Here is a 24,084-nt window from a genome sequence, read left to right as displayed (position 1 = left end):
CAATTGGTGGGCGCGGCGATGGGGTCCAACGCCGCACCCACCTATGCAAATATATTTGTGCGGTCATTTGAGGAACGTCTTGTCTATGTATCTCCCCACTTCAACCAGGTTTTGACGTGGTGGAGATACATAGACGACATTTACCTTATCTGGACAGGCACCATGGACGCACTGATGGACTTTCATGTATTTTTGAACTCCCTTGACAAGGAGATCTAATTTACATTAACGGCATCAGAGGACAGGGTGCAGTTCCTGGACACTCAGGTATATATAGAGGAAGAGCAAATACACATGAATTTGAATATTAAACCAACTGACAAGAACACACTACTGCATTTCACTAGTGGACATCCGAGGAGGATGGCAAATTCTTTACCATTCAGCCAAATGCTGAGAGTGAGGAGGATAGTAGACAAGGAGGATAAAATAAACCAGGCTCTAATAAAGATGGAGCAGTCCTTTGTGGACAGAGGCTACCCTAGGAACCTGGTACATAGACATGCAGATAGAGCAAAAAGAAAGTCAAGAGAGGAATTGTTAACTACAAAACAGAAGCAAGAAAGTGATAGGTTACCTTTTGTGTCATCTTATAATGAATTGAGCCCAAGCATTGAGCGTATAGTGAGGCGACACTGGGGGATACTCAGAAGTGGCCACCCTACCATAGCGGCCTTTAGAGAACCTCTTATGATGGCATATAAAAGAGCAGGCAATGTCAGAGATAGAGTAGTGCACTCAAGATTGCCTGAAAAAGGCCAGTTAAGGCAAACATTTCTGAAAACAAAACGTACAGGGAATTTGCTGTGTTTGGGATGTGTGAACTGTAAACTTATGCACAGGGGACGAGTATTCACACATCCGGACACAGTAGAAGCTTTCAACATCAAATATTACCTTACATGTGATTCATCATGGGTAATATATGTATTATGGTGTCCGTGTAAAATGCTTTATGTAGGTGAAACTACATGTGACCTGAAAACCAGGCTGAACAATCACAGACAATCCATTAGAAATAAAAGAAGGGACCTACCGGTGTCAGAATATTTTGTGGAAAAAAATCATAAAGAAAATGAACTAAAATTCATGATTATAGACCATGTAAAACTGCTGGAAAGAGGTGGTGATAGGTTAATGATACTAAAGAAGAATGAACTTAGATGGATCTTCCGTTTAGATACATTGAAGCCCAAAGGTTTAAATGTTGATTTCAGGGTAACTGGGGGGATGGTGAACTAGTGCCCTGCCCCTATTTCTCATGACTATGTATACCCAGAATGCTGTGTTAGGTGGATCCCGTGGATGTTGCGTACAATTACAGTTCTATAAATAATGCCATAATATGATCTTTGGTATTGCTGTGTGACATAAGTGAAAAACAAGGAAGTCGATTTGCTGGGTTCTAGATTGGCTGTACACAAATGTGGTGAAACAAGGAGGATGTTTGTTATGTATATTGCCCAAAAGATTGCCCTTAGACAAAATGGTGTAAATGGTGAATAAAGCATGGCGAGTAGCGGTGATGATAGGTCCGCGGGAACGTTGGTGCGCGCTGGATTCGCCGACACTACACGGACACCTGAGGTTGCGGCAGTTTGGTCTCCACCTCTGGTGACATGCAGCTGTTATGTACCGCCCAATAGGAGGGGTATGGGTTGACACATGCGCATTGGACAGTGGGAGACGTGCTGAACTAGCGCGAACCACCGCGAGTTAAAAAGCAAGTTTTATCTTCCTTGTTCGCTACATACAGGTTCTATCTCCCAGCAAGGTACTTTTTAATGTATATGTTTTTAATGCACTGTGCACTTTAATATATGCACTATAACTATGTGAAAGTTTACAATTAAAAATCACTGATATGATTCATGGATTGTTATGGAATATGTGTGGGGCGTTTTTTCATCCCTGTTCACATTGAGATGTGTTATGGGAAATGAATTATAACATTCCTTAAAAGGGGAGTGCACGTTTTTTATAGGTTGATCAATTAGTTGGTAATGAATACACTATGTATTTATATTAGCACTATTGCGATTTATGTTTCACCTGACTTGAGAAAGGTTCTGTGAGAGAACCGAAACGTTGTCACTTGATATGTGTGAATAAATAGCAATTTTTTTTCATCTTTCAAGGAGTGCTGCGTATTTTTATTGTCCACTCACCATCCTTAATCGAGGGATTATCGCGGGCACCCTTCATTTCAACTGTCAAGGGAGTGCTGCCAGACCTTTTCCTATGGATATATATATATATATATATATATATATATATATATAAATTATATTATTATCTTTCAGCCATTATCCTGTTTCAGCTGCATAGCTAGATGCATTTCTCTCACAAGCCTTATGTGTCTCCCTTCAGCCAGTATTGTATGCAGTGACCACACGTTCCTTACTCCCCACTATGTTTGTTTTCTTCTAGGGAGCTCAAAGCAGGGATTAAAGAAATTTTAAGACATTTAAAGAAAAGCAGGAGGCTCCTGTTATATTTAGAAGCAGTTGTTTTATACTTGTTGTTTTAGACTCAGGATCTCAGCTCACTCTTAAACACCACACTCTTCTCAGCCATTACCAGGGATGGATCTTGTGGCCAAGAGCTTTTTTCAGGTGCATGCAGGCATATTTTTAAAACAAAGTGATTTAGAAATTTGCTAGTTACACCATTCTCTATTAAATGAATTGAAATTGTGTGAAAGTACAGTGACTCTTTAAGTAATTATGCTCTACTCAAATCCTGGGGGCATCTGAGCACCAAGAGCCATTGATTAGTACTTGGGAAAAGCCACCTCTACAGGTGAAATCAGGTTCTGCAGCCTTGCGGCGTTAGCATATATTTAGTCTTGAGTACACATTGGGTATAGTCACTTCTAACAGATCACTTCAGTGGAATGATAATGAAGGAAACGTATGAGCTATGGAGCTTATTGCCTGCAGACCTATGAAGGAAATGTGTGAATAGCATTTTTATAATGTGCTAAACCCCTTGTGGAAAGGAAGGAAGCCTTAACAGCAATCTGTGCAGAACTTCTTGCTGAAGTTATTAAATTAAACTTCAAACGATAAATGTTTTGCTAGTGATGAGAATACTGTCTGACTTCCCACCAGGCACGCATGGCATCCACCTTTCACATACCATTAATAATTACACATGTGAATGGGTAAGTGCAAAATCCATGGGTTACAGAAAGCTGGTGCTTCAATTACAGGAAATGGTCCCAGCCTAGGATAGGCTTGGTCCTAAGTCCTAAGGTCCACATCACTGGTTATCAGCTGTATGAGCTCATTTGGTTAAGTCATCAATTATAAATTAGAAGTCAGGCCAGGCCAATTGTGGACCAGTATTCTCTAGCTTTATTTTCCAATCATGTCCAACTCCGTGACGCCGTGAAGCTAGGAATCTCTACAATTCAAGTGGTGGCACATCCGTTATCAACCAGAGAAGAAACCATAAAACCAGCCCTGTGTCAAATTCATTAATATCAGTAGTTTTTTTAGATCATGTTGATGCAAATGATTAAGGGGTATTCTGGTTAATACAAGTTATTCCCTATCCACAAGATAAGGGCTAACTATTAGATTGGTGGGGGTCATGTCGCTGGTACCCCCACCAATCATGAGAATGGGAGCTCCGTACCCCTGGAAAGAACGGAGCAGACGGTCGCACACACATGTGGTTGCTCTAATTATTTCTATGGGAGTTCTGGACAAAAAACTATGGAGCTGAGTACAGCGCTGTGGAGCACAGTTATTATAAAGATATACCACAAAAGTGACATGACAAAGTCTCAAGCTGCGCATTTGCAAATTTTACAACAGCACTTGCACAAAAATTTTCAAGTGCCTTTTCTCCGCCTTTCCCAAAAAAGAGGTTGTGGAGAGGACGCAAAGGGAATGGGGTTGGTGGTCTCCCTCTTCCCACATTTATCAGCTTCTATGCTAGATTTCTGGCTTAGAAGAACACTGAAATTTACACCAGCCATACACCTCACTATAAATCAGGCGCATCAACCGGCAGCGTGCCTGGTTATCATAGCCTGGCGTATGGCGTCGGGCTATGATAAATCTGCCCCTGTGTATTGTGTGTTGCAGCACTAGGGCTGTAGCATACAATACGCTGCAGGAGCTCACTTGTTATAACAGCAGGAGTTTCCTCTTGTGAAATAGATTCATATAGTAAGTTTGGTAGTGTATGTGCTTAATGTGTATACATAGCATTTTATAATGTATTTTGGTTGTGTGTTTAATGTGTACATGCATGTGTAATATGTGCGCAATGTGTACATACTGTATGTATCTTGTGTATATGCGTGCTTAATGTGTGTGTGGGAAGTGTACATACAAGTGTAATGTGTGTATATTTAAAGCGGTTGTCTGTCTTATTTGTATTGATGACCTACAGTATTCTCAGGATAGGTCATCACCATCAATATAAGATCTGCACCCGCGCCGATCAGCTGTTTGAAGAGAAGGCCGCGTTCTGTGTGTGAGCGTTGTCTTCTCTTCACTGTTTACCTGCTCGCCGTCACAACTGCAGCAGTGAGCGATGTAATTACATGTAAGCCATCTTATTCACTTCTATGGGACGGCTCCTTTCTATTCAATATATGCTACAGAGCGTCCCATTGAAGTGAATAGGACAGCTTTACCACTGCGGTTGCGACAGCGAGCGGGTAAACACGGAAGAAAGGGCAGCACTCATACTGAGAGTGGCCTTCTCTTCAAACAGCTGACAGAGGGGTGTGACGGGTGTCAGACACCGACCAATCTGATATTGATGACCTATCTTGAGGATAGATCATCAATATAAATAAAACAGACAACCCCTTTAATGTGGATATGCGTAATGTGTACAATGTGTACAGTATTTGCATGCATAGTGGAATTAGAATATCGTGCAAAAGTCCATTTATTTCAGTAATGCAGCTTAAAATTAGAATTTTGTGAAAAGGTTCAATATTCTAGGCTCAAAGACACTCTAGTCAACTAATTAATCCATACCCCCTGAGCAAAGGGTACCTCAAAATTGAGACTTTGGGGTTTTCATAAGCTGTAAGCCATAATCATCCAAATTATAACAAATAAAGGCTTGAAATATCTCATTTTGCATGTAATGAGACTCTCATATATTAAACAATTCACGGACTGTACTGATAAAAATATCACTCAAAAATAATAATTCACGGAGAAGAGGAGGAGGTGTGTGAAAGTGTATAAAACTGCAACTTTTATTAGTATACACTAAAAAAAGGGGAAACAGGAGTGAGAACCTAATGAAAAATTCCCTATATGGAACAGTGCGACCAATTGACGCTCAGGAAACACATAGGTCATGAGCGACAAGAGTTGGCTAGAGTTAGGTATTGGACAAATACCTTCACCACCCACCACTGCCAACAGGGGAATGTATTTGTGCTCAACAGGGGAACAATAACCTCCACAACGCTCAGGTGGGTGTAATACTGTTAGCACACCACTTGACGTTCACTGACCTCAGGAGGTAACAGCACCAGTAATGAACGTGTAAACTAAATGCGTTAAGCAAACACCTTCAATTGCTTTTCAGTGGCTTTCGTTTCCAGATAACACGATGAGTTAAGAAATTTGAGTTAAGAGTTTGTGTGTTACCCCTGCTACATCCGTATGTGTTTAAGTCTCCTGAGCATCAATTAGTCGCATAGTTCCATATAGGGAATTTTTCATTAGATTCTCACTCCTGTTTCCCCTGTTTTTAGTGTATACTAATAAAAGTTGCAGTTTTATACACCTTCACTAACCTCCTTCCCTTCTCTGTGAATTATCTCATGTATTAGTTTCACCTTTTAAGTTGCATTACTGAAACAAATGAACTTTGCACGATATTGACATTTTTCGAGTTTTACCTGTATATGCAAGTGTATATATGTGTGATGCCTATATGTGTATATAATGTGTGTGTGTAATGTGTATTGCATATATTATATAAGCAGAAGGGCATAAGGGGGGGGGGGGGGGACATGCCCTGCAAAGGGACTCTTTGCAGTCATTGTCTGCCATTGATACCCAATAAACTTAGCTTTAAAAAAAAATTGCTTTCTAAAAATGAAAGCAGATTAGAAAAATAGCATATGCATCAATATCTGGTTTTAATTAGTAAATAATAATAATAATCTTTATTTATGCAGCACCAACATATTCCACAGCATTTTACAATTCAGGGGTTCATGTACAAACAGTCATAAATAACATAGCAACAGACAAGTCAATAATTACAACAAGAGGAAGGAGGGCCCTGATCCTGAGAGCTTACAATCTATAAGGGAAAAGGTGTGACGCAAAAAGGTAAAAGTGCTTGTTTTGTGCAATGGTCCAGCCATCTTGGGAAAACAGGTGAGCAGATATAAAGCAGCATGAGCCAGTCATGAGACAATATCTGTAGTGCTTTTGGGTGCATGGGTGCGGTAGAGAGTTTAGTGGGGGATCAGTTTCAGGAACTAAAGATAAATGGGATATATATGGAGAGGAGTTATGGGATAGGTCACCCTAAGAAGATGTGTTTTTAGGGAGCGCCTAAAACTGTGTATATATACTGTGTAATTTAACCTACTTTTTTGGGGGTAGGGCATGCTAGAGAACTGGTGCAGCTCAGGAGAAGTCTTGGAGACGAGATTGAGACGTTCAGATTATGGTGGATGTCAGTCGCAAGTCGTTTTCAGAACATAGAGCATGGAAAGGGTGGTAGACAGAGATGAGGGAAGAGATGTAGGGGTGTGGAGAGCTTTGTGGTTGAGAATAAACAGTTTAAATTGGATTCTATACTGTATGGCAAACCAGTGAACCAGTGCAATGACTGGCACAGAGTGGAGTCATCGGAGTAGGGATTAGATAGATAGGTGACCCTGGCCGCTGCATTCAGGATAGATTGGAAAGTGGAAAGTCTGGTAAGAGGGAGGCCAATTAATAGTGAGTTACAGTAATCAAGACAGGAATGGATCATGGCAACAATAAGAGTTTTTGTTGTTTTCAAAGTGAGAAAGGGGTCCTAGACATATTTTTGAGGTGCAGGTGGCAAAACGGATGACAGATTGAATATAGGGGGTGAAGGAAAGATCAGTGTCAAACATAACACCAAAACAGCCGGAGTACTGCCTAGGTGTGATGGTTGTGACGCACACTGAGATAGAGATATCTGGTTTAGGTAGGTTAGGCTAGTTTCACACTATCGGCAGGGGACTCCAGCAGGTTGTTTCGGTGGGTGAACAGCCTGTTGGATCCGTCCTGCCGCTAGTTCAGGTGTGCCCCCGGACTGCCGCTCCGTCCCCATTGACTATAATGGGGACGGGGGCGGAGTTCCGGCAGCAGCACGGCAGCGCACGCTTAGAGGCAGCTGGCCTAAAAGTACTGCCTGCCGGAGTCCCCTGCCGCTAGTCTGAAAGTACCCTTAGATGGAGAGAACATAAGAAGTTCAGTTTTTGAAAGATTCAGTTTCAGACAGAGAGAGGACATGATGTTAGTGACGGTGGAAAGACAGTCACTGGTGTTCTGTACTACAGCAGGGGTGATGTCAGGGGATGAAGTGTAAAGTTGTGTGTCGTCATCATAGAGATGGTACTAGAAGCCAAATCTGCTGATGGTCTGTCCAATTGGGGCTGTGTAGAGAGCGAAGAGGAGAGGACCAAGGACTGAACCCTGAGGAGCCCCAACAGCAAGAGGGAGAGAAGAAGCGGTCAGAGACATATGAAGAAGACAAGGAGAGAGTAATGTCCTTTAGGCTGATACATTGGAGCATGGTGAGTAGGAGTGTGGTGTACATGGTGGTGTACAGTGTCAAAAGCTGCATAGAGGTCAATGACAATGAGTAGAGAGTAGTCACCTTTGCATTTTGCTGTCAGGAGGTCATTTGTCACTTTGGTGAAGGCAGTTTCTGTAGAATATAGGGTACGGAAACCAGATTGTAATGGATCAGAGAATAAGCAGAGAGATAGCGGATGAGGTGAGAGTAGACCAGATGCTCCAGGAGTTTAGAGATGAAGGGAAGATTGGAGACTGGACTGTAGTTAGTTGCACAGGATGGGTCAAGAGTTTTTTTGCAATAGTGGAGTAATGATAGAATGTTTAAAAGAAGAGGGGAAGGTGAGTGGTGACAGCCGGAGAGAGAGACTGGAGTAGGTATGAGTGTATGTAGTAGGACAAGAGAGAGGAGCCTGGAGAGTCTATAAAAAATATAGGTGATACATACCCTTTAATAAAGGGCCAAAATTCCATTGGGATACAAAGTGAATATGAACATGGAATGTAAATTGTAGACTAGTGATGAGCGACATAGGCAATATGCGAATTCGCAATAGTTTGGCCGAATATTCACCATAAATTCGCAAATTCAAGAATTCATGATTTCCAGTCATTGTTTCCTTGATTGCGAAAATTGGCAATGTAATATATTCGCGAAAAATTTGAATATTGAAATTAGAATATTCAACACTATTCGTGAATAGGAATATATAGCACTATATTCTAAATATTATCGAAGTGGCGATATTCGTGATTAAAATTTGCGATTCGAATATTCACGCTCAACACTATTGGAGGCATTGGATAAAACATTGTTCTTTTGTTATTTGGGAGGGGGTGCTTGTAAAATGGAAATGTGTAAGTATTAAATGGAAAATGAAAGTAAAGTAATGTAACAGTTATTCTGCCTGTTTGTGCAGTGATCCCATTGAGCCAGGGTGATCATGGTGAATTTCCCCTGTCTAGTCTTGCTAGATTTAATTACTTGCACAAGACAGCGAGGTTTTATTTATACGGCCCTTATTATTATCTATGAGTAATGACAGTACCTAATGGAAGAACAATATGTCCCCAGTTCATGTTATATTATCTCCATTTACCCGTTAACATTTATTTGCCAGTTTTATGATACTAAGTCTACGATAAAACACCATAGACATAGAGTCCCGCAGCAGTACTTTTAGCTGTGCCAGTTACAATCTTATATTATTGAACAGCATGAAGCATTCGCTGGTTTAGTTGTACTAAACTTTTTTTTATTATTTAACAAATACAACAATTCCCGCAATCCCCTTAAATGGATATTCCGAGATGTTTTTATTTCTATATTCTTCTAATAGCTTTAAGAAGAACTTTTACCATTGGCATATTTTACTGATGTGCCCCCTTCATGGTTGCCCTCTTGCCAGTGTCTTCTCTTCCTGCGTCCCATGGTGCTCCCCCAATGTACGGTCAGTCGCCAATCACATGCTGTGTATTTAAGCCGTTGAGAACTCTGGCACTCTGTTACGGTCACTGTATCTGGCATCTATGCTGGTTTTCGGATAGACAAAAAATACTACATGCAGCAATTTTTGTCCGGTCAAAATCTGGCATATATGTCGGAAAGGGGCTGGATCCCCGCTGGATCCCATTATAGTGAATGGGCATCCGATATTGCACTGTGGTATCCAGCTACGCCAGATATGGTGAATTCCAGCCATCTGATCCACCACTGGAGTTCACAGCGTAGATGTGAACGCAGCATTCGCAATGCACGCCTAGTGAGCTGACCAGTGGCCATGCACCCACTCTCTGAAGGCTGCTTAGGGAATTATGGGAGTTGTAGTTTTAAGCCTGTGGCTGAAACTACCAACACATATGCTTCCGGAAGAACTATGAAAACAGCCTCATGAGACAGGGACCAGGAATACTGGTAAAAAAAAATCTAAATTTTACAAAAAAGTAACATGACTAGATGATGACTAGAGTTGAGCGAACACCTGGATGTTCGGGTTCGAGAAGTTCGGCCGAACTTCCCGAAAATGTTCGGGTTCGGGATCCGAACCCGATCCGAACTTCGTCCCGAACCCGAACCCGAACCCCATTGAAGTCAATGGGGACCCGAACTTTTCGGCACTAAAACGGCTGTAAAACAGCCCAGGAAAGGGCTAGAGGGCTGCAAAAGGCAGCAACATGTAGGTAAATCCCCTGCAAACAAATGTGGATAGGGAAATGAATTACAATAAAAATTAAATAAATAAAAATTAACCAAAATCAATTGGAGAGAGGTCCCATAGCAGAGAATCTGGCTTCCCGTCACCCACCACTGGAACAGTCCATTCTCAGATATTTAGGCCCCGGCACCCAGGCAGAGGAGAGAGGTCCCGTAACAGACAATCTGGCTTCATGTCAGCAGAGAATCAGTCTTCATGTCATAGCAGAGAATCAGGCTTCACGTCAACCACCACTGCAACAGTCCATTTTCATAAATTTAGGCCCAGCACCCTGGCAGAGGAGAGAGGTCCCGTAACAGACAATCTGGCTTCATGTCAGCAGAGAATTAGTCTGCATGTCATAGCAGAGAATCAGGCTTCACGTCAGCCACCAATGCAACAGTCCATTGTCAGATATTTAGGCCCAGCACCCAGGCAGAGGAAAGAGGTCCCGTAACAGACAATCTGGCTTCATGTCAGCAGAGAATCTGGCTTCATGTCATAGCAGAGAATCAGTCTTCATGTCATAGCAGAGAATCAGGCTTCACGTCACCCACCACTGTAAGAGTCCATTTTCATAAATTTAGGCCCAGCACCCAGGCAGAGGAGAGAGGTCCCGTAACAGACAATCTGGCTTCATGTCAGCAGAGAATCAGTCTTCATGTCATAGCAGAGAATCAGGCTTCACGTCACCCACCACTGTAAGAGTCCATTTTCATAAATTTAGGCCCAGCACCCAGGCAGAGGAGAGAGGTCCCGTAACAGAGGATCTGGCTTCATGTCAGCAGAGAATCAGTCTGCATGTCATAGCAGAGAATCAGGCTTCACGTCAGCCACCACTGCAACAGTCCATTGTCATAAATTTAGGCCCAGCACCCAGGCAGAGGAGAGAGGTCCCGTAACAGACAATCTGGCTTCATGTCAGCAGAGAATTAGTCTGCATGTCATAGCAGAGAATCAGGCTTCACGTCAGCCACCAATGCAACAGTCCATTGTCAGATATTTAGGCCCAGCACCCAGGCAGAGGAGAGAGGTCCCGTAACAGAGGATCTGGCTTCATGTCAGCAGAGAATCAGTCTTCATATCATAGCAGAGAATCAGGCTTCATGTCACCCACCACTGCAACAGTCCATTTTCATAAATTTAGGCCCAGCACCCAGGCAGAGGAGAGAGGTCCCGTAACAGAGGATCTGGCTTCATGTCAGCAGAGAATCAGTCTGCATGTCATAGCAGAGAATCAGGCTTCACGTCAGCCACCACTGCAACAGTCCATTGTCATAAATTTAGGCCCAGCACCCAGGCAGAGGAGAGAGGTCCCGTAACAGACAATCTGGCTTCATGTCAGCAGAGAATCAGTCTTCATGTCATAGCAGAGAATCAGGCTTCATGTCACCCACCACTGTAAGAGTCCATTTTCATAAATTTAGGCCCAGCACCCAGAGAGGAGAGAGGTCCCGTAACAGACAATCTGGCTTCATGTCAGCAGAGAATCACTCTTTATGTCATAGCAGAGAATCAGGCTTCACGTCACCCACCACTGTAAGAGTCCATTTTCATAAATTTAGGCCCAGCCCCCAGGCAGAGGAGAGAGGTCCCGTAACAGACAATCTGGCTTCATGTCAGCAGAGAATTAGTCTGCATGTCATAGCAGAGAATCAGGCTTCACGTCAGCCACCAATGCAACAGTCCATTGTCAGATATTTAGGCCCAGCACCCAGGCAGAGGAGAGAGGTCCCGTAACAGAGGATCTGGCTTCATGTCAGCAGAGAATCAGTCTTCATATCATAGCAGAGAATCAGGCTTCACGTCACCCACCACTGCAACAGTCCATTTTCATAAATTTAGGCCCAGCACCCTGGCAGAGGAGAGAGGTCCCGTAACAGACAATCTGGCTTCATGTCAGCAGAGAATTAGTCTGCATGTCATAGCAGAGAATCAGGCTTCACGTCAGCCACCAATGCAACAGTCCATTGTCAGATATTTAGGCCCAGCACCCAGGCAGAGGAGAGAGGTCCCGGAACAGAGGATCTGGCTTCATGTCAGCAGAGAATCAGTCTTCATGTCATAGCAGAGAATCAGGCTTCATGTCACCCACCACTGTAAGAGTCCATTTTCATAAATTTAGGCCCAGCACCCAGAGAGGAGAGAGGTCCCGTAACAGACAATCTGGCTTCATGTCAGCAGAGAATTAGTCTGCATGTCATAGCAGAGAATCAGGCTTCACGTCAGCCACCAATGCAACAGTCCATTGTCAGATATTTAGGCCCAGCACCCAGGCAGAGGAGAGAGGTCCCGGAACAGAGGATCTGGCTTCATATCAGCAGAGAATCAGTCTTCATATCATAGCAGAGAATCAGGCTTCACGTCACCCACCACTGCAACAGTCCATTTTCATAAATTTAGGCCCAGCACCCTGGCAGAGGAGAGAGGTCCCGTAACAGACAATCTGGCTTCATGTCAGCAGAGAATTAGTCTGCATGTCATAGCAGAGAATCAGGCTTCACGTCAGCCACCAATGCAACAGTCCATTGTCAGATATTTAGGCCCAGCAGCCAGGCAGAGGAGAGAGGTCCCGAAACAGACAATCTGGCTTCATGTCAGCAGAGAATCTGGCTTCATGTCATAGCAGAGAATCAGTCTTCATGTCATAGCAGAGAATCAGGCTTCACGTCACCCACCACTGTAAGAGTCCATTTTCATAAATTTAGTCCCAGCACCCAGGCAGAGGAGAGAGGTCCCGTAACAGACAATCTGGCTTCATGTCAGCAGAGAATTAGTCTGCATGTCATAGCAGAGAATGAGGCTTCACGTCAGCCACCACTGCAACAGTCCATTGGCATATATTTAGGCCCAGCACACAGGCAGAGGAGAGAGGTCCCGTAACAGAGGATCTGGCTTCATGTCAGCAGAGAATCAGTCTGCATGTCATAGCAGAAAATCAGGCTTCACGTCAGCCACCACTGCAACAGTCCATTGTCAGATATTTAGGCCCAGCAGCCAGGCAGAGGAGAGAGGTCCCGAAACAGACAATCTGGCTTCATGTCAGCAGAGAATCAGTCTTCATGTCATGGCAGAGAATCAGTCTTCATGTCATAGCAGAGAATCAGGCTTGACGTCACCCACCACTGTAAGAGTCCATTTTCATAAATTTAGGCCCAGCACCCAGGCAGAGGAGAGAGGTCCCGTAACAGACAATCTGGCTTCAAGTAAGCAGAGAATCAGTCTGCATGTCATAGCAGAGAATCAGGCTTCACGTCAGCCACCACTGCAACAGTCCATTGTCATAAATTTAGGCCCAGCACCCAGGCAGAGGAGAGAGGTCCCGTAACAGACAATCTGGCTTCATGTCAGCAGAGAATCAGTCTTCATGTCATAGCAGAGAATCAGGCTTCATGTCACCCACCACTGTAAGAGTCGATTTTCATAAATTTAGGCCCAGCACCCAGAGAGGAGAGAGGTCCCGTAACAGATAATCTGGCTTCATGTCAGCAGAGAATCAGTCTTCATGTCATAGCAGAGAATCAGGCTTCACGTCACCCACCACTGTAAGAGTCCATTTTCATAAATTTAGGCCCAGCACCCAGGCAGAGGAGAGAGGTCCCGTAACAGACAATCTGGCTACATGTCAGCAGAGAATTAGTCTGCATGTCATAGCAGAGAATCAGGCATCACGTCAGCCACCAATGCAACAGTCCATTGTCAGATATTTAGGCCCAGCACCCAGGCAGAGGAGAGAGGTCCCGTAACAGAGGATCTGGCTTCATGTCAGCAGAGAATCAGTCTTCATGTCATAGCAGAGAATCAGGCTTCACGTCACCCACCACTGCAACAGTCCATTGTCAGATATTTAGGCCCAGCACCCAGGCAGAGGAGAGAGGTCCCGTAACAGAGAATCTGTCTTCATGTCAGCAGAGAATTAGTCTGCATGTCATAGCAGAGAATCAGGCTTCACGTCACCCAACATTGGAACAGTCCATTGGCATATATTTAGGCCCCGGCACCCAGACAGAGGAGAGGTTCATTCAACTTTGGGTAGCCTCGCAATATAATGGTAAAATGAAAATAAAAAGAGGATTGAATGAGGAAGTGCCCTGGAGTCCAATAATATATGGTTAAGGGGAGGTAGTTAATGTCTTATCTGCACAAGGGATGGACAGGTCCTGTGGGATCCATGCCTGGTTCATTTTTATGAACGTCAGCTTGTCCACATTGGCTGTAGACAGGTGGCTGCGTTTGTCTGTAATGACGCCCCCTGCCGTGCTGAATAGACATTCAGCCAAAACGCTGGCCGCCGGGCAGGCTAGCACCTCCAAGGCATAAAAGGCTAGCTCTGGCCACGTGGACAATTTAGAGACCCAGAAGTTGAATGGGGCCGAACCATCAGTCAGTACGTGGAGGGGTGTGCACACGTACTGTTCCACCATGTTAGTGAAATGTTGCCTCCTGCTAACACGTTGCGTATCAGGTGGTGGTGCAGTTAGCTGTGGCGTGTTGACAAAAGTTTTCCACATCTCTGCCATGCTAACCCTGCCCTCAGAGGAGCTGGCCGTGACACAGCTGCCTTGGCGATCTCTTGCTCCTCCTCTGCCTTGGCCTTGGGCTTCCACTTGTTCCCCTGTGACATTTGGGAATGCTCTCAGTAGCGCGTCTACCAACGTGCGCTTGTACTCGCACATCTTCCTATCACGCTCCAGTGCAGGAAGTAAGGTGGGCACATTGTCTTTGTAGCGTGGATCCAGCAGGGTGGCAACCCAGTAGTCCGCACAGGTTAAAATGTGGGCAACTCTGCTGTCGTTGCGCAGGCACTGCAGCATGTAGTCACTCATGTGTGCCAGGCTGCCCAGGGGTAAGGACAAGCTGTCCTCTGTGGGAGGCGTATCGTCATTGTCCTGCCTTTCCCCCCAGCCATGCACCAGTGATGGACCCGAGCTGCGTTGGGTGCCACCCCGCTGTGACCATGCTTCATCCTCATCCTCCTCCACCTCCTCCTCATCCTCGTCCTCCTCGTCCTCCAGTAGTGGGCCCTGTCTGGCCACATTTGTACCTGGCCTCTGCTGTTGCCAAAAACTTCCCTCTGAGTCACTTCGAAGAGACTGGCCTGAAAGTGCTAAAAATGACCCCTCTTCCTCCTCCTCCTCCTCCTGGGCCACCTCCTCTTCCATCATCGCCCTAAGTGTTTTCTCAAGGAGACATAGAAGTGGTATTGTAACGCTGATAACGGCGTCATCGCCACTGGCCATGTTGGTGGAGTACTCGAAACAGCGCAACAGGGCACACAGGTCTCGCATGGAGGCCCAGTCATTGGTGGTGAAGTGGTGCTGTTCTGTAGTGCGACTGACCCGTGCGTGCTGCAGCTGAAACTCCACTATGGCCTGCTGCTGCTCGCACAGTCTGTCCAGCATGTGCAAGGTGGAGTTCCACCTGGTGGGCACGTCGCATATGAGGCGGTGAGCGGGAAGGCCGAAGTTACGCCGTAGCGCAGACAGGCGAGCAGCAGCAGGATGTGGACGCCGGAAGCGGGAACAGACGGCCCGCACTTTATGCAGCAGCTCTGACATGTCGGGGTAGTTGTGAATGAACTTCTGCACCACCAAATTCAGCACAAGCGCCAGGCAAGGGATGTGCGTCAAACTGGCTAGTCCCAGAGCTGCAACGAGATTTCGCCCATTATCGCACACCACCAGGCCGGGCTTGAGGCTCACCGGCAGCAATCACTCGTCGGTCTGTTGTTCTATACCCCGCCACAACTCCTGTGCGGTGTGGGGCCTGTCCCCCAAACATATGAGTTTCAGAATGGCCTGCTGACGTTTACCCCGGGCTGTGCTGAAGTTGGTGGTGAAGGTGTGTGGCTGACTGGATGAGCAGGTGGAAGAAGAGGAGGAGGAAGCCGAGAAGGAGGAGGTGGCAACAGGAGGCAAAGAATGTTGCCCTGCGATCCTTGGCGGCGGAAGGACGTGCGCTAAACAGCTCTCCGCCTGGGGCCCAGCTGCCACTACATTTACCCAGTGTGCAGTTAGGGAGATATAGCGTCCCTGGCCGTGCTTACTGGTCCACGTATCTGTGGTTAGGTGGACCTTGCTACAGATGGCGTTGCGCAGTGCACACTTGATTTTATCGGATACTTGGTTGTGCAGGGAAGGCACGGCTCTCTTGGAGAAGTAGTGGCGGCTGGGAACAACATACTGTGGGACAGCAAGCGACATGAGCTGTTTGAAGCTGTCTGTGTCCACCAGCCTAAATGACAGCATTTCATAGGCCAGTAGTTTAGAAATGCAGGCATTCAGGGCCAGGGATCGAGGGTGGCTAGGTGGGAATTTACGCTTTCTCTCAAATGTTTGTGAGATGGAGAGCTGAACGCTGCCGTGTGACATGGTTGAGAAGCTTGGTGACGGAAGTGGTGGTGGTGTTGGTGGTACATCCCCTGTTTGCTGGGCGGCAGGTGCCAACGTTCCTCCAGAGGCAGAGGAAGAGGCCGAGGCGGCAGCAGCAGAAGAGGTAGCAGGGGGAGCCTGAGTGACTTCCTTGGTTTTAAGGTGTTTACTTCACTGCAGTTCATGCTTTGCATGCAGGTGCCTGGTCATGCAGGTTGTGCTCAGGTTCAGAACGTTAATGCCTCGCTTCAGGCTCTGATGGCACAGCGTGCAAACCACTCGGGTCTTGTCGTCAGCACATTGTTTGAAGAAGTGCCATGCCAGGGAACTCCTTGAAGCTGCCTTTGGGGTGCTCGGTCCCAGATGGCGGCGGTCAGTAGCAGGCGGAGTCTCTTGGCGGCGGGTGTTCTGCTTTTGCTCACTGCTCCCTCTTTTGCTACGCTGTTGGCTCGGTCTCACCACTGCCTCTTCCTCCGAACTGTGAAAGTCAGTGGCACGACCTTCATTCCATGTGGGGTCTAGGACCTTATCGTCCCCTGCATCGTCTTCCACCCAGTCTTGATCCCTGACCTCCTGTTCAGTCTGCACACTGCAGAAAGACGCAGCAGTTGGCACCTGTGTTTCGTCATCATCAGAGACATGCTGAGGTGGTATTCCCATGTCCTCATCATCAGGAAACATAAGTGGTTGTGCGTCAGTGCATTCCATGTCTTTCACCGCTGGGGAAGGGCTAGGTGGATGCCCTTGGGAAACCCTGCCAGCGGAGTCTTCAAACAGCATAAGAGACTGCTGCATAACTTGAGGCTGAGACAGTTTCCCTGGTATGCATGGGGGTGATGTGACAGACTGATGGTGTTGGTTTTCAGGCGCCATCTGTGCGCTTTCTGCAGAAGACTGGGTGGGAGATAATGTGAACGTGCTGGATCCACTGTCGGCCACCCAATTGACTAATGCCTGTACCTGCTCAGGCCTTACCATCCTTAGAACGGCATTGGGCCCCACCATATATCGCTGTAAATTCTGGCGGCTACTGGGACCTGAGGTAGTTGGTACACTAGGACGTGTGGATGTGGCAGAACAGCCACGTCCTCTCCCAGCACCAGAGGGTCCACTAACACCACCACGACCATGTCCACGTCCGCGTCCCTTACTAGATGTTTTCCTCATTGTTATGGTTCACCACAATAACAAAAATATTATTTGGCCCAATGTATTGTATTCAAATTCAGCGGGATATAAATTTGAGGCCTATTATTTAGGCGTTGGGTGACCGGTATGGATTTAGTGACAGAATTAGACTTGGAAATGCACAGTAGCGTGTGTGTGAAGTTATTCTGAATGACCCTATGTGCACCTTGAATATTATATACCCTTTTAGGGATAGATTTCAAATAGCTCTGATATAGCAGAAACCACTAAATTATGAAATTGCTAAATTGGGAATTGTATTTCAACCCAGAACAAAAAATGTGCTTTGACGGACACTAAATAACTTGCCCATCCACAACAGTACAGCGGTAACGACAGATTTAGCGGGATATAAATTTGAGGCCTAGTATTTAGGCGCTGGGTGACCGGTATGGATTTAGTGACAGAATTAGACTTGGAAATGCACAGTAGCGTGTGTGTGTGAAGTTATTCTGAATGACCCTATGTGCACCTTGAATATTATATACCCTTTTAGGGATAGATTTCAAATAGCTCTGATATAGCAGAAACCACTAAATTATGAAATTGCTAAATTGGGAATTGTATTTCAACCCTGAGCAAAAAATGTGCTTTAACGGACACTAAATAACTTGCCCAGCCACAACAGTACAGCGGTAACGACAGATTTAGCGGGATATAAATTTGAGGCCTAGTATTTAGGCGCTGGGTGACCGGTATGGATTTACTAACAGAATTAGACTTGGAAATGCACAGTAGCGTGTGTGTGAAGTTATTCTGAATGACCCTATGTGCACCTTGAATATTATATACCCTTTTAGGGATAGATTTCAAATAGCTCTGATATAGCAGAAACCACTAAATTATGAAATTGCTAAATTGGGAATTGTATTTCAACCCTGAACAAAAAATGTGCTTTGACGGACACTAAATAACTTGCCCAGCCACAACAGTACAGCGGTAACGACAGATTTAGCGGGATATAAATTTGAGGCCTAGTATTTAGGCGCTGGGTGACCGGTATGGATTTAGTGACAGAATTAGACTGGGATATGGCCAAAAAATATCCACACTATTGCTGGTTAAATGCACTTGGTGTGACAGCTTGACCAACCACACTACTGAGGGTTAAATGCACTTGGTGACGGGCGCAGCTTGCCCCTGATGTAGTATATGGCCAAAAAATGAACAGACTATTGCTGGTTAAATGCACTTGGTGTGACAGCTTCACCCTGATGTAGGCTTTAGCCAAAAAACAACCACACCATTGAGGATTAAATGCACTTGGTGACAGGCGCAGCTTGCCCCTGATGTAGTATATGGCCAAAAAATGAACAGACTATTGCTGGTTAAATGCACTTGGTGTGACAGCTTGACCAACCACACTACTGAGGGTTAAATGCACTTGGTGACGGGCGCAGCTTGCCCCTGATGTAGTATATGGCCAAAAAATGAACAGACTATTGCTGGTTAAATGCACTTGGTGTGACAGCTTGACCAACCACACTACTGAGGGTTAAATGCACTTGGTGACGGGCGCAGCTTGCCCCTGATGTAGTATATGGCCAAAAAATTAACAGACTATTGCTGGTTAAATGCACTTGGTGTGACAGCTTCACCCTGATGTAGGCTTTAGCCAAAAAACAACCACACCATTGAGGGTTAAATGCACTTGGTCGCAGCTTGGATGCACTTGGTCGCAGCACCGCACAAGACACAAAATGGCCGCCGATCACCCCAGAAAAAAGTGACTGACAAACGGTCTGGGCAGCCTAAAAACAGTGAGCAATTGAATTTCAGCAGCTCAATGATGCACAGCTGCAGATCGATCGATTAATCAAGTGAAGTCCTTTGGAGGAGTTAATCTGCCTAATCTCGCCCTACTGTCGCATCCGCAACCTCTCCCTACGCTAATCAGAGCAGAGTGACGGGCGGCGCTATGTGACTCCAGCTTAAATAGAGGCTGGGTCACATGGTGCTCTGGCCAATCACAGCCATGCCAATAGTAGGCATGGCTGTGACGGCCTCTTGGGGCAAGTAGTATGACGCTTGTTGATTGGCTGCTTTGCAGCCTTTCAAAAAGCGCCAAGAAAGCGTCACAAAAGCGCCAAGAAAGCGACGAACACCGAACCCGAACCCGGACTTTTACGAAAATGTCCGGGTTCGGGTCCGTGTCACGGACACCCCAAAATTCGGTACGAACCCGAACTATACAGTTCGAGTTCACTCATCCCTAATGATGACCATTTTTGCAGGCAGAAAGCTGGAAAAAACCCTTTACTATAACTTGACATTGTGCTGTTCCTCTTTTGTTCCTCCCACAAATGTGTGAACAAACTGACCGCTGGTTTACAATTTTTTTAACTGATAACCTATCCTATTTGATTGCTGGAGGTCTGACTCCCGGGACTCCCGCCTTTCAGTTGTTTGAGAAAGCTCTGACACTTGCAGTAACGCCGCTGCCTTCTTTCTAGAGTAGGGGTGGGGGATCTTTTTGCTGCCCATGGCCATTTAGATATTTGCAACATCGTTGGCGGGCCTATACAAAATTCTTAACTTAAAAATTTGACAACTATATTTGGTCAAACATATAGGGGTAAGTTGCAAAATTGCGCTTCAAATAAAAAGAAAATCCAGAGCGCTGTATATTTGCAACACAAAATGTCACCTGCACTATATATTATATATAGTACAGGTGCCATTTTGGCCAAATATAGCAGTCTAATTTTTCAGTTTAGAATGTTATATATTTAGTTCTTTATTTCTTAATTTGGCATTAATGGCAGCCAAGCTCATCCCAGATTGGTCCAGAGAGGGGTTCACCCAGCTTTCACTCTCCCTACCACTGTCCCTGCCTCTGCCTTCGCAACTGTCCCTGCCTTTGTCCCTATCTCAGCCTCAGATCTGCCCCCATCTCCATCAGACTCCCCATCAGCCTCAAATCACTCCCCCATCATACCCCCCCCAGCCTCAGATCAGACACCCATCAGACCTTCCCCAGCCTCCCTTAGCCTCAGATCAGTCTCCCATCATACTCCCCAGCCTACATCAGCCACAGATCACACCTCCATCAGACCCCATCCCCAGCCTCAGAACACACCCATATCAGACCTTCCCTAGCCTCCATTAGCCTCAGATAAGCTCCATCAGACCCCCAAAGTCTCCATCATCTTTAGATCAGACCCCCTTAAGACCCTACCCACCCTCTAATAGCTTCAGATTAGCCTCCCATCAGACCCCCCCAGCCTCCATCAGACTCAGATCAGACCCCTATCAGACACTCTTATCCTCCACTAGCCTCAGCTCAGACCCTCCCCACCCTCCATTAGTCTCAGATCAGAGCCCCCAGCCTCAGATCAGACCCCCAGCTTCAATCATCCCCACCCATCAGACCCCCAGCTGGCACTTCTTCAGATTAGCTCCCCAATCACACCTCAGATCAGATTAAAAAAAATAAACAATTAAACTTACCTCTCCAGCTCTGGATGGTGCTGCTAATTGGCAAATTCACTCATCCTCCCTGGTCTTCTTCCCACCACGCTGCACTGTGACCTGACAGCGCACAGCGTCAGGTCATAGTGCTCGCCTACGTGCACTACGTCCTGACACTGTACGTGTTAGGACACAGAGTGGGGCCCGGAAGAAGTCCAGGGAAGGTGAGTATAGCAAGTGCAGCACTGTTCTCACCTTTATCTGCCTCCCGCATGCTAATTGCTGCTTCCATAATGGAAGTGGTCACTAGCATTTTCACTATATGCTCCACCCCTGATCTGGAGAATAGGTCATCAGTTAAACAAATCTTGGAAAACCCCTTTAATAGAGCATGTTCCTGTGCATCCTAGACTATATAACTCAATCAATACTAACAGGATAGGGTTCCACCCTACTGGCAAGGGTTGCTACACCAAGTTGTGACTTTATTTATTTTTTTGTTTCCAGTAGGAATAACAGAGGTACAATATGACCCAGAGTTGTAAGGGAAGAGGTCCCAGGGTTGTTATTTAATGGAAAATACACATTTTTACTTAAGCAGACATATCAGGAGAGTTCTAAGTACATAATTTAAGAGCATATTCATTAAAGTGGTTCTGGCGCCAAGCTTCGCTTTTTCTACATCTTCTTCATCTTAACCAGTACTATGAAGCAGCATTTTTCTTTCACTTGGATGCTTGTTTGCCACTAGCATGAATGCACTCTTTCCTCACCCAACATTAATCTTTAAGTGAAATATTTATCTACTCAGTCTTGCCCTTCTCCTTGCTTGCTGTCTTCTAATGACTATGCAAGATGTTCCAGGAAGGACTCCATAGTAGCCCTCATATACATTTCTTTATGTCTTTATATGTTTAAGCCATAGATTTCCAGTCAAGTATTATATTTTGAGAGGGGAAATTAGTCAGATTTTATTTCATGACACTCTTCTCAGTACTAAACCTTAAGAGGTAATGGAGTATGACAGCTTCTTCGCCTTGAGGATAACTATCAATTAGAGTGCACATATGGAAGAAACATTCTGCAGAGAGCAAAAAGGTTTTTATTGGCAGCCCTAGAGAAATCATACATCCTGCCCAGTTCAGAAAATGTGTGTGCATTGCAGTAATGTAGGCTATATAAAGTCTGGGTTCTGAGCTATTTTTTATTGATGATTTTCATACACATTTCGAAAAAAAAGACAGAAACAGCTGTTCACATCTATAATACAGCATCCAGAATTTTTACATCTATGTCCCCTGGTAATATAGTAAATCACATGTGCATTATATTTACCGCTAATCCTACTTACAGGGGCTTATTTGGTCTAGAGCTATGGAAAGCTCATATACTTTTACAACTTTTATATGTTTTAAATAATTTACTATTGCATTACTGTAGCAATGTTAATGTAGTTATTTTCAGATATTAATGTCAAAAATCATATGCTATAGATATAAATATTCAGTTGTTGTATTATTAAATAAAAAAGAACATTTCAAACTTGTGAAGTAAAGAGTCACCGGCAGACACCTTTGGGACCAATTCTTTACTTTTGCATTTTACTTGATTGCTTATCAAACTGATAAAAATTGCTTATGAACTGTCAGGAGTTCAGAGATAAGGGCTACAGATTGTAAATTCTTATAAAACTGATAAAAAATTGTTTATGATGTGTCAGGATTTCAGAGATAAGGGCTACAGATAGTAAATTCTTATGAAGCTGATAAAAAAATGTATGAGCTGTCAGGAGTTCAGAGATAATGGCTACAGATGGTAAATTCTTATCAGAATGATAAAGATGGTTTATTATGAGCTGTCAGGATTTTGGAGATAATGGCTACAGATGGTAAATTCTTATCAGACTGATGAATATTGTTTATTATGAGCTGTCAGGAGTTCAGAGATAAGGGCTACAAATGGTAAATTCTTATCAAACTGACAGAAATTGTTTATGAGTTGTCAGGAGTTCAGAGATAAGGGCTACAGGTGGTAAATTCTTATCAAACTGATAAATCAAAAAGAAGATTTGAAACTTGTGAAGTAAAGGGTCATGGGCAGACACTTTTGGGAGCAATTTTTAACTTTTGCATTTTACTCGATTTCTTATCAAACTGATAAAAATTGTTTACGAGCTGTCAGAATTTTGGAGATGAGGGCTACAGACGGTAAATTCTTATCAAACTGATAGAAATTGTTTATGATGTATCAGGAGCTCACAGATAAGGGCTATACAGTGGGATGTGAAAGTTTGGGCAACCTTGTTAATCGTCAGGATTTTCCTGTATAAATCATTGGTTGTTACGATAAAAAATGTCAGTTAAATATATCATATAGAAGACACACACAGTGATATTTGAGAAGTAAAATGAAGTGTATTGGATTTACAGAAAGTGTGCTATAATTGTTTAAACAAAATTAAGCAGGTGCATAAATTTGGGCACCACAAAAAAGAAATTAAATCAATATTTAGTAGATCCTCCTTTTGCAGAAATTACAGCCTCTAAACGCTTCCTGTAGGTTCCAATGAGAGTCTGGATTCTGATTGAAGGTATTTTGGACCATTCCTCTTTACAAAACATCTTTAGTTCATTCAGGTTTAATGGCTTCCGAGCATGGACAGCTCTCTTTAAGTCACCCCACAGATTTTCAATTATATTCAGGTCTGGGGACTGAGATGGCCATTCCAGAACGTTGTACTTGTTCCTCTGCATAAATGGCTTAGTGGATTTTGAGCAGTGTTTAGGGTCGTTGTCTTGTTGAAAGATCTAGCCCCGGCGCAGCTTCAGCTTTGTCACTGATTCCTGGACATTGGTCTCCAGAATCTGCTGATACAGAGTGGAATCCATGCGTCCCTCAACTTTGACAAGATTCCCAGTCACTGCACTGGCCACACAGCGCCACAGCATGATGGAACCACCAACATATTTTGCTGTAGGTAGCAGGTGTTTTTCTTGGAATGCTGTGTTCTTTTTCCTCCATGCATAACGCCCCTTGTTACGGTCCAAATAACTCAATTTTAGTTTCATCAGTCCACAGCACCTTATTCCAAAATGAAGCTGGCTTGTCAAAATGTGCTTTAGCCCACCTCAAGCTGCACTTTTT

The sequence above is a fragment of the Bufo gargarizans genome, chromosome 3 (assembly GCF_014858855.1).
Source record: "Bufo gargarizans isolate SCDJY-AF-19 chromosome 3, ASM1485885v1, whole genome shotgun sequence".
In the NCBI taxonomy this organism is placed as follows: Eukaryota; Metazoa; Chordata; class Amphibia; order Anura; family Bufonidae; genus Bufo; species Bufo gargarizans.
This window is presented reverse-complemented; position numbering follows the sequence as displayed.